An 11,946-nucleotide genomic window follows, 5' to 3' on the forward strand; every position below is an offset into this window, starting at 1 on the left:
TGTGGCCTCTCCCGTTGTGGAGCACAGGCTCCGGACGCGCAGGCTCAGCGGCCATGGCTCACGGGCCCAGCTGCTTCATGGCATGTGGGATCTTCCCGGACCAGGGCACGAACCCGTGTCCCCTGCATTGGCAGGCGGACTCTCAACCACTGCACCACCAGGGAAGCCCGCAAGTGGATTCTTAACCACTGCGCCACCAGGGAAGCCCAGTCCCAGTTTTCTTATCTGTAAAGGGGTTTAACAGTAGGAGTGGCATAAAGAATAAGTGAGGTAATACATGTAAAGTGCTTAGCTCAGGGCCTGACACAATAAATGTTAGCTGCAGGAGCTGTTATTAAACACTGGGCATGCTCATCTCAGACAAGGGGAACCATCAGAGACAGGCTGGAGGGTCAAGGACAGGGGTCTCCATGTCATCAGTGTGTTCAGAGACACTAGCTTTGTGGAGCAGATGAGGCTATCCAAAGGCCTGGGGTCTTGTTTCTCATGCTCTGACATTAGCCCTGTTAAATCTCAACAGCCCATCCTTCTTTGTGGCCTGGTGAGCCCTCGTGGTGATTAAAGCAGAGAGGTGTCTAGGTAGCAGTGTTCCCTGTTTCCAGGCAGGCTGTTTGGGTGGGCAGGGCAGTGGGAGGGCAGGGGACCAGCAGGCAGCCAGTTACTTCCAGGGTCTGAGTGCCCCTCCTGTTTGCCCACTCAGCCCTTCCCACCCTGGTCTCTCCCCAGCCCCAGCCCACTGCCCCATCTCACCCTCAACTCCGCCCTCTCCACCTTCTTGCTGGGAGCAAGGACAATGTTGCTAGTCTACTCTTTGGCTAGTCCCCTGAGCCCTGGTTGAGCTTCAAGTCTCCTACTTTGGCAAGAGCGAGGCACACAGTAGGCTCATAATGGCTAGGAAGATAGAGACTGAATGCTTACGAGATGGAGATGTATGTCACAGGCTGTCGCATTGGAAACACCTATGGGATCACCTAGTTTCCTCCTTAGTCTGGATGGTTTTCTAACTTTACAGAGTGTAGGATTATTGGAAAATATTGTTAAAATGCAGATGCATGGCCCCCACCTGCCTCTTCTATTGAAATACAATCTCTTGGGTGGCTACCTGGGAAGGTCATTTGTAACCAGCTCCAGCAGGAGGTAGTCCATGCAGGTGGTCTGGGTGGATACTTTGAGAATCACTGCTCTCATTCATGACTCCTCTCTGTATTTCTACTACATACCTGGACCCATGGGGAAACCATAGCAGCTACAAAAGGCACCATCCCCAAATGGTTCACAGTCCAGTTGGATAAAGAAGACAGCCACAGGAGCAATCAGTGCTAAGGTCCTGACTGGTGGCAACTGCTGTGAGAGTTTAGAGGAGGCAAGGTTTGAGTGGGGCAAGGACAACCAGGTACAGTTTCCTTCCCCAAGCAGCTAAGATGTGTTCCACCGTGGAGGTGCTCAGCTAGCCACACTCATGAATTCCGTATATCTAGCCTGACTTCCATCGGCTGCCCCTCCTCCCTTCAGATGGGGCCCTCTGCTCCTTGGGACATAATTACAATATCCAGCCTGTTTTCTTCAGGTCTTTTGTTTGTTTTTAGGCCACACCTCGGGGCATGTGGGAACTTAGTTCCCCCTGACCAGGGATGGAACCCCCGCGCCCCCTGCCTTGGAAGCGCAGAGTCTTAACGACTGGACTGCCAGGGAATTCCCTATCTGGCCTGTTTTAATGAAAGCAAACATATTCAGTATCTGTATGTGGCTTCTCCTGTGTTGGAGAGGGTTGGAGGGGGCGGGGCAGGCAGTTCTTTGGGAGAACGAGAGACTGATGACCCCACCTGACACTTCCATCAAGCATCTCAGTTCACGAGCCCCATTCACATAGATCTTCTTTTTTTTTAACTTTTCATTCTGAAATAATCATGGATTACAGAAAAGTTGTAAAAATAGTACAGAGAGTTCCTGCATAATCTTCACTCAGCTTCCCCTACTGCTAACAAATTACATCACTACAGTATAATTATCAAAACCCAGAATTTAACATTGGTGCAATAACTAAAAAACTATAGACTTATGGAGAATTTTACTAGTTTTCCCACAAATGTCTTCCTGTCTTGGGATTCAATCTAGCATCCCACATTGCATTTAGTAACCATATCTCCTTAGTCTTCTCCATCTGTGACATTTCCTCAATCTTTTCTTGTTTTTCATGATCTTGATACTTTTGAAAAATAACAGCAAGTTATTTTGTGAAATGTCCCACTGTTTTCTTTTTTTTTTTAACATCTTTTTTGGAGTATAATTGCTTTACAATGTTGTGTTAGTTTCTGCTGTATGACAAAGTGAATCAGTTATGGATATATGTGAATCAGCTATGTATACATACAGCTGATTCACATATATCTTCTCATCCACTCCCCCACCCTATCACTGTGGCCAAGCATTTTACAGCCATTTGTGCCAGCAACATGTGCCCACATGGTTTTTACAATGATGTCGAAGTTATGTCAGTTGAAGTAAATCAGTATTTCCATCTCAATTAACTTTTTTAGCTGGGAGTTCACATACCAGGACATGGGTTAACTCACATGACCCCACCATCAAAAATAGTCATTAAGGAGTCTGTTTTTTTTTTTTTTAAATTAATTAATTTATTTTTGGCTGCGTTGGGTCTTTGTTGCTGCGCCTGGGCTTTTCTCTAGTTGCAGCGAGCGGGGGCTACTCTTGGCTGCGGTGTGCGGGCTTCTCATTGCGGTGGCTTCTTTTGTTGCAGAGCACGGGCTCTAGGCACCCGGGCTTCAGGAGTTGTGGCTCGCGGGCTCTAGAGTGCAGACTCAGTAGTTGTGGCGCACGGGCTTAGTTGCTCCGCGGCATGTGGGATCTTCCTGGACCAGGGCTCGAACCCGTGTCTTCTGCATTGGCAGGCAGATTCTTAACCACTGCACCACCAGGGAAGCCCAAGGAGTCTGTTTTTACTTGTATTATTGTTCATAGTGATATTCACCAACCTCTGCCTAGCATACTATGCAAACCTTGGACCACTGATTGTAATGAACACAATTATTTTACAAACCACGTAAGAAAATAAATAGCACTGCCAGGTACTACACAACTGGTGCGTGTTGATCTCAAAGATACCAAAATCTGAAAAATAATGCATGTTAAGACCAGTGAAATGGAATGAATGACAGAGAAAACAACAGTATACATCAGTCCATCCAGCCATGGCATATAGATTTTTTTATTGACCATGTCTCCCAAATTCAATAGCAAATGGGTAGTGGGTACAGGAAGAGAAAAATGAGAGGTGGTGCTCCCCTGGTGGCACAGTGGTTAACAATCTCCCTGCCAATGAAGGGGACATGGGTTCGAGCCCTGGCCCAGGAAGATCCCACATGCCGCGTGCTGTGCAACAAAAGAAGCCACAACAATGAGAAGCCCGCGCGCCGCAACGAAGACCCCACACAGTCAAAAATAAATAAATAAATAAATTAATTTAAAAAAAAAAGAAATGAGAGGCAGTTTCCAATTTTTCAAGCTAAAGGACCAGCTCATTTTTCTTATCCTCTGAAAGGGCATGAGAGATTTAAATATTTACAGTTCCATTTTACAGGTGAAATTGTCAAGGCTCAAAGACATTCCATGGCTTCTTAAGGCCACACAGGTAGGAGTGGTGTGGGACTCAGTGCAAGGGCTTCTGTTTCAAAATTCAGTGCCTAAACAACCCGTGTCCCTCAGCTGATAAACAAAATGTGGGATAACCATATGGTGGAATATTATTTAGCCAGAAAAAAGAATGCTGTACTGTTACATGCTCAACATGGATGAACCTTGAGAATATGCTAAGTGAAAGAAGTCAGATACAAAAAAGCACATATTGTATGATCTTATTCATATGAAATGTCCAGAATAGCAGATCTATGAACACAGAAAGCAGATTAATCGTTGCCAGGGGCTGGGGGGAGGGCAGAGAGACTGTTAATGAGTACGGGGGTTTCCTTCTGGGGTAATGAAATGTTCTGTAACTAGTGGTGCTGGTGCGCAATCTTGTGAATGTACTAAAGGTCTCTAATGATAAATTTTTATCTTATGTGTATTTTACCACATTAAGAAAGAAATAGAGAGAGAGGGAGAGAGGGAGGGAGGAAGAGGTACAATTAGGCAAAAAATAAAAATCCGTTCCCTTTCTTCCCTGGAACTGCTGTAGCCACAGTCTATAGGCTGGCATGGCCAGTGCCTAGCACAGAGTGGGCACTCAGTAAACTGTGATAGAATGGGGAGAGGGGGTGGTTTCTATTTAGGGAGTTGCCAGGGGACAGGAAACCCCAGAGAGAGAACTGCACACTGTTCTGGAGGCCACAGTCAGAGAGGCTGGGGATGAAGGCGGCAAAGAAAGAGAGAAGGGAGAAGGGAAAGCTGCAGAAAGATGGGCAAAGGGAGAAAAGGGGAAGAGAGAGGAAGGAAAAGTGGAGAAAGGGGAAAGGGACTTGTCCCAAGAGTAAGGAGAGGAGGAGGGACTAAGGTGAGAGGAGGGCGGGGGCAGGGGGGTGGCAGAGAAGGAGAGAGGATGGGGTGCTACGGGCTAGCCACAGCGCCAGAGCAGAGGGCCTCCCCCGCTCTCCCCAGGGCACTCGGCAAGCCCTCCCACCCCCTTCCCCCCACCTGGTTGTAACTCTCCCTCCTCCAGCAGGAAGATGAGCTGAGCTGGCCTGGGATCATCTGTCTTCATTACACCATCCCCACCAGCTCCGTCACTTCTTGCCAGAAAGTTCATCAATATTCCCCTGTGGCTTGACAGACTCAGCCCCCTCCTCTCCTGCCCCGACTCTGGTTCCTCCTCCGCCTCCTAGGCTGTGTGTCTGGACCAGCTGAGGAGCACTCCCCCGTCTTCCACTCTGGGGTCCCGCTGCCTCCTCGGAGATCCAGCTGTGCCCTCCCTCCAGCTGCGAGGTCCCTGGGGACATTCTCTGGAGGCGGGGAGGGGGGTTCCAGGAGCCAGGCTGAGAGTGCTGTCACAGTGTCATCGGCCCCTTCAGAAGCCATACTGACCCTTCGACTTGAAATATCTAAGCCGCCCAGCACTCTGTATTCCTTGTGTCCACTTTTCCCTGTAGCCTAAAACCTTGATCATTTTCTAATGTTATATGTTTATAACTTATAGTACATATTCTTGTTGTTTATGTGTCTCCTCCTATTAGAATGTATGCTTCGTGAGGGCAGAGCTTAGGTCAGATGTTCACTGCTGCACACTCAGCGCCTAGACCAATGTCAGGAACTAATAAGTGAATGAATGAATGTTTGGGGCCTGGGTTTGGATGCCCAGCAGTAGGTGTCAGCACCTTTGGGAGCCTAACAGGCTCACTAAATGCTGGGTTACGCAGTTTCAACCCAATGGCTTTGATAGAAAGGAGCAAGTGTAAATTAGGTCAGAATTCTCCTGCTCTCACCCATTCAGTGGCCTCCGTCTACCCCTAGGACAAAATCCAAAATTCTTTCCCAGCTTGGCCCCCCGGCTGTATTTCTGTTTTTTCCTGCTGCTCTCTGTCTGCCTCGTTCACTCTGAATCTCTTGCTGTTCCTCCAGCATGCCAAGGTGATTCCCCGCGCAGGGGCTGAGCACTTGCTGATCCCACAGTCCAGATTCCAATGCTCTTTCCATCAGACATTTAACTGGCCTCCAGATAGCCTGTCCCTCGCTTCATTCAGGTGTCAGCTGAAATCTCTTCTCCTCTGAGATGCCTGTCCTGACCACCTGAGCTGACACAGCTACCTTCATCCCCCTCCATCCCCTTACCCTGCTTTATTCCCCTTATGGTGCTACCTGTGTGCGACATATATTTGTCAATATCTCTCTCATTGAAGGGTAAGCTCCGTGAGGGCTGGAACTTTGGTTCACCCAAGGGAGCAGGTGCTGTCGATGCCTTTTCTTCCCTACCACAGTCATTGGCCAACAGGCTTGACTTCAGCTGCCAGCATCTGCATTTCTTTGCTTTCTCCTGCTGCAGTTCCTTTGCTTGCTTCTGCGTCAAGCAAAGGGGAATTGACAGGAAATTCACACACACACACACACACACACACACACACACTCAACCAAGGCTGCTGGGAAGTGGTGTATACATACCCCTTCTCCCTTGCTCCTCAGGTGGGATGACTCTAAAGTGCTAGTTCTGTACTGACTCCCAGACTTACCTGAAGTGGCCTGAAGCTTCAATTACTCTCAGTGGTAATTTGCTTGATAATGATCCTTTATTGGCTGCCTTCCTTTCTTTTTTCTGCCTTCCCTTTTTTCCTACTGGTGTTTCCTGGGACCACTTTCCAATTAAAATCTTATCTCAGGTTGGAATGCTCATGCATTGATGTTGCGGATGTAAAACGGTACAGCTGCTTTAGAAAACAGTTTAGCAGTTTCTCAAAATGTTGAACGTGGAGTTACCATATGACCCAGGAATTCCACTGCCAGGTAGATACCTAAGAGAACTGAAAACATATGTCCGCACAAAAACTTGGACACAAATGTGCATAGCAGCATAATATGTAATAGCCAAAGAGTGGAAACAACTTAAATGACCATCAACTGACGAATGGACAAGGAAAATGTGGTCTATCCGTACAAAAGAATGGTATTCAGCCACAAAAAGGAATGAAATGCTGACATATGCTACAACATGGGTGAACCTTGAAAACATTATGCTAAGTGAAAGAAGCCAGTCTCGGGACTTCCCTGGTGGTTCAGAGGTAAAAAAAAATCCACCTTCCAATGCAGGGGACGCGGGTTCGATCCCTGGTCGGGGAACTATGATCCCACATGCCACGGGATAAATAAGCCCATGGACCATAACTAGAGAGAGAGAAAACCTGCACGCCACAACTAGAGAGAAGCCCGAGTGGACCACGCGCTGTAATGAAAAGATCCCGCCTGCCTCAACAAAGGTCCCGTGTGCTTCAGCTAAGACAAAACGCAGCCAAAAAAAAAAAAAGGGAAAATAAATAAATATATTTTTTAAAAAGCCAGGCGCAAAAGACCACATACTGTATGACTCCATTTATATGAAATATCCAGAAGAGGTAAATCTATAGACGAAACGTAGATTCATGGCTGTCATGGAGCAAAGAGGAAAACGGGGAATGATCGCTGATGGCTACAGGGTTTCTTTATGGGCTGATGAAAATGTTCAAAAATTGATTGTGGTGATAGTTGCACAACTCTGTGAACACACTAAAAATCACCAAATTATTCCCTTTAAATGGATGAATTGTATGGTATGTTAATGATATCTCAATAAAGCATTTTTATTTTTTAAAGCCCTTGTCTCCATATCTACCTCTTGGGAAAACCAGCTGAGATCCCCAGAACCTAGAATTGTGCCTAGTACATAGGACGCATTCAGTCAATACGGAAATACACAGTGAATGATTAAATGAATGGAAAACAATTGCAAACACCGGCTGGTTGACAATCACACAAACAACTTCAAACAGAACTACAGCCACCATTCCCTCAAGCTTGTCCTCGGCTATCACTTCATTCCCCACTGGAAACAAGCTCAAATCTCAAAGGCATGTCTGAAATTGTCTCAGCACGTGAAAGGGGCAGAGTGGTGTGTGTATGTGGTCAATGGGACAGTGAGGGTGGGAAAGGGTTGTGTGTGCATGCGTTTGTGTATGTGAGTGGAGGTGTGTGCATGTATGTGCATATGTGACTGTGTAAGTGTGTGTGTGAGAGTGTGTGTGCTTGCATTACAGTGTGTGGGGTGTTTATGTGTGCATCTGTGTGTACGCGCATGTGTGTGGTGATGAAGGAATCGTCATCGTAGTGTAGGAGCTGCCAACAGAACCATGGATGGTGGTGAAGGAAATCTCTGAGCGGCAGGAGAGCACTTCCTGATAACTTAAAGTCAACCAGTGCCCTCCAAGCCCACTTCTTGTCTCCCTCTGACCCATGAATTGCCTCCTATTGGAGTCCCTGCCCACTGGGGTGTTTGCAGCCGGTCACTGTCACTACTGCAGGATGTTCCCAGCCAAACAGGGCTTGGCCAATATTCCCAGCTGGTCATTTCTTGGCTGGTCCCATCTGTAGGGGTCAAGGACTAAGACAAGAAAAAGGAGCCCAACCCTGAGCAGGTTTAGAGAGCAGAGGGACCCGCCCTTCCACCCAGAAGCCAACACTTCAGGCCTTTTCTTCTCCACTAGCAGTAAAGCTAGTTCTTAATCGATTAAGAACATAATCTCCATTAGGATGTGCTTCCGATCATCTGTGACTCATCATCCCACTCAGCTGAGTGAGGCTGTCAGGGTCCCCTGCTCCACCTGTCCAGGACTCTGCTGAGCTTCAAGGGCTGAGGTCCAAGAGGCCCGTGAGCGTTCTGCAAGGCCACGCCAGTGAGCGGAGTGTGAGCCCTGGCCCTGCACTGAGCCCTGGGCGGCACGGAGCAGGCCCCAGTTTCCCTACAGCGTGGTCAGGGCATGGGGCTGGGCATTTGCTGACCATCCTGTCTGACACGGGACGGCTCTCCCTTCCATCTTGGTGGCAGACAAGTAGCACACGTCATGGTAAAAGCAAAGATAACGCTCATAAAACGCGGAAAGCTTATCCGGTGCAATCACTGTTTGTTTTTCTGTGATTGAAGTTTTAAGCCTTTACATGGCGGTGGTCTTTCCTCACACCCTTGGCCACTTCAGGGGTGCCCCATCTGTTCTGCAAGGCCACGTGGACTCCCTCTAACCATCCTTGGTCCAGGAGCTCAGTGGCAGGAGCGTAAATCCTCTAGGCTAGCTCCAGACTCTACCTCCCTGGGCACCTGCCCTTCCTGCCCCCAGCAGATGGTCACAGCACCCCTGGGAGCTGCGAGCAGGAAAAGAAGAAGCATAGCACCCAGACCAGGCGTCCCCTGACGTTGCCTCCTGTGACTCCGGCAACTTCCCTCAGGTCCCTCCCCAGACAGAGAGCCCCGCCCCTTCCTGGAAGCTTAGTCTCTCTCCCCAGCCCGTCCCAGCACTCCTACTGACCTTTTAGTCAGTCGTCACTCTACAAATATTTTTGGCCTGTCTGCTCTGAGCCAGGCGCTGTGCCAGGTCCTGGGGATACCAGGATAAATGAGGAAGTCAGAGGCTCCCTGGCCTCAAAGGCTTCGGGAGAGGCAGACAAGTAGCACACGTCATGGTAAAAGCAAAGATAACGCTCATAAAACAGGAGAGCTTATCAGGTGTAAACACTGTTTGTTTGTTTTTCTGTGAGTACAGTTTTAAGCACTTTACATATATTGTCATGTAATCTTACATGTGTGGATATTACAAATACAAAAGTTGAGGCTCAGAGAGGTTAGGTAACTTATCCAAGGTCACCCAGCTAGTAGTAAAGTGGGTGAGGAGGGATTCAGACCCAGGCAATCCAGCTCCAGAGTGGAGCTTGTGAACAATGCTAGATTGCTTCTGGATGAGTCCAGAGGGAGAAGCACGGGGCCCGGGGTGTCCCAGCTGCCCAGAGGGGTCATGAAAGATTATGGGTGGTCTACCTTCTCTTCCAGCCATCCTGAACTACCTTAAACTTGGGTCTAAACACAAGGGACTGGAAGGAGACTTCGAGCTTCACGATATTAAGTCCTAAAAGGTCAAAGCTCTTTCATGCACTGAAGGGCAGCAATGGCAGTCCTTGGCATGGGAGGGCAGGGAGGCAGTAGGGTCATCGTGCCAGAAGTCTGTGACCATAAGAGACCACAAGACCCCACGTCTCTGGCACCGGTAACCACCATGTGAGCAGAGCAGTCCGGGGGGCCCTAATGAGGCCTGCCCCCATTTATTTCATTCCTTCCTGTTATACTCTATTTCTCAGTCATAACTCGCCGCACTTCAACTTCGTGGTTTCATTGTCTGTTTCATAACTCTCCAAGTTCCCCGGGAGCAGGAACTGCGCATGTCTTAAGCAATGTTGTGTCCCCCACAACCAGTGCCATGCCTGGCATGGAAAATATTTATTAAAGTTACTGAATGGCTGGCTGGCTGAATAATAGGTGAGTGGATGAATCTGAGCCATTCGATAGGGGGAAGGTGGAGTAGGTATTATTATCCCCATTTTATGGGGTTCAGGGCAGTGGCATGGCAGAGCTATGGGACCATCTCCTTGATCTGACTCCAGGAAAGGGAACTTTGTTGGGTCACACTAGGGGCAGGTTCCCAGGGTCACAAGAATCCCTGATGACCCAAGGAAAGTTGGGGGACAGCAGACTTCTCGCCACCTCATGTCCTGTTATCCTTTTTCTTTGCCTCTTCCCTCTGCTGGTCCCCTCCAGCAGCACATCTGTAGACCCCAGAAGGTTCCAGGCCCTTCCCCGGGCTTGGACCATCGTTGTGTTTTTAATGCCCATTACCGTGTAATAGACGTGCCTGGGGGAGGGACACAGATATTGAGGTGTATCTCTGGGACCATGGTGACGTCGCAATATCCCCCTACCTGAGCACCCCTCACTGCGATGAATACCCAAACCCAGCACTCTAGGGGCGAATGTTTCCTTCATTCAGTCAGTCAGCACACATTCCTTGGGGGCATGCTGGGTGCCATGCAGAGTTCTAGGCACCAGGGACCCAGGCCTGCCCTCAAGGGGCTCAGTGCAGCTGGGGAGACAGACAGGACATCAGGCAAACAAGCCAGCGAGACAAGCAACAAGCACGGTGGGCGCACGAGGTGGGGAAGAGGAAGTTACCTGTTTGAAGTTGAAGTGCCCAGACGCTGAGCCGAGAAATAGCAGGATTTGCCGGCGGAATTCTTGTAACTAATTCTACAAGAGCCCAGCTGCCGAAGCAAATGTGTGAGGCAGGGAAGGGCAGAGAGGAAGGCGGAGGAGGAGGTGGGAACAATCCCAGCTCTAACTGCTTTGCACAGAGAAGCGCACTTCATCCTCACAAGTCTATGAGGCGGGTACTCTTCACATTCTGATTTCATAGGTAAGGAAATGGTGGCACAGAGAAGTTTAGTAACTTGCCCTTGGTCACACAGCTAGAAAGTAGCAGGCAGGATTTGAACCCAGGAAGTCAGACTCTAGCAGCTGTGTTTCTGCACTGCTTTGGCAAGATGGAGTCAAACCACCTCCGTCCTTTTAGTCATGCTGAAGAGCCCAAGATGATCCCTCAGGGGATGGGGAGACCCTGGAGACTTAAATGGAAAAACTGCTCAGCCTGGCCCTTTAGGGGGATGGGCATGGAGGCCACATGGAGGACGGATTTTAGGGACAAGGCAGAGAGAGCTGTTAGGAGATTGTTACTTTGATCAGGTGAGAAGAGAGCAGAGGGGGCTGGTTGGAGAGCAGGGGGTGCTTCTGAGAAAAACTGAGAAGGTAAACTTGGCAAAAACGTGGTGACTGGCAGGAAGTGAAGAATTGGGAAGAGGGAGGCGTGAAGGCGGACCTCCTGATTTCTGGCTAGATGCCTGGGGTGGTGCTTCACTGGCCAGGATACAGAGCCCCGGAGGAAGGCTGTCAGGGTGATGAGTGGGCTGGGACAAGTTACCTTTGAGGTGACTGTGGGACACCCAGGTGGAGATGCACAGCAATTACGTAGGCGCCCCACAGCCCTCTGCCTGCCTCTCAGGGGCCACTTCTCCCATCCACCCTGCCCTCTCCCCCTGCCGCCCACCGCCCAGCGCTGTGTTCCTCAACCACCCAGAGCCGCCGGCTTGCTGGAAAGCCCCAGTGCTTACTCTGGGTTCCCAGGGCCCCCTCCCTGCGGCACAGACACTCCCCCATTTCCGGGGGCCCTCAGAGACTGGGATGGGACTTTTCCACTCTGGTTTCCCCTGGCAGCTGCGAACGTTACCTGCCTCCATGTGACATGACCATGGCCTGTGACTCCACCCCTATAAGTGAACCAGCGCCAAATTGAGAAAGACCCTGTGCCGGTCTACACCTGGGAGCTGCCAGTCACCCATCAGGGCTCCCAGAGAGCAGCCCCTAGGTCTGCGGTGGGAGATGGA

The sequence above is a fragment of the Globicephala melas genome, chromosome 1 (genome assembly GCF_963455315.2).
Source record: "Globicephala melas chromosome 1, mGloMel1.2, whole genome shotgun sequence".
NCBI classification, from domain to species: domain Eukaryota; kingdom Metazoa; phylum Chordata; class Mammalia; order Artiodactyla; family Delphinidae; genus Globicephala; species Globicephala melas.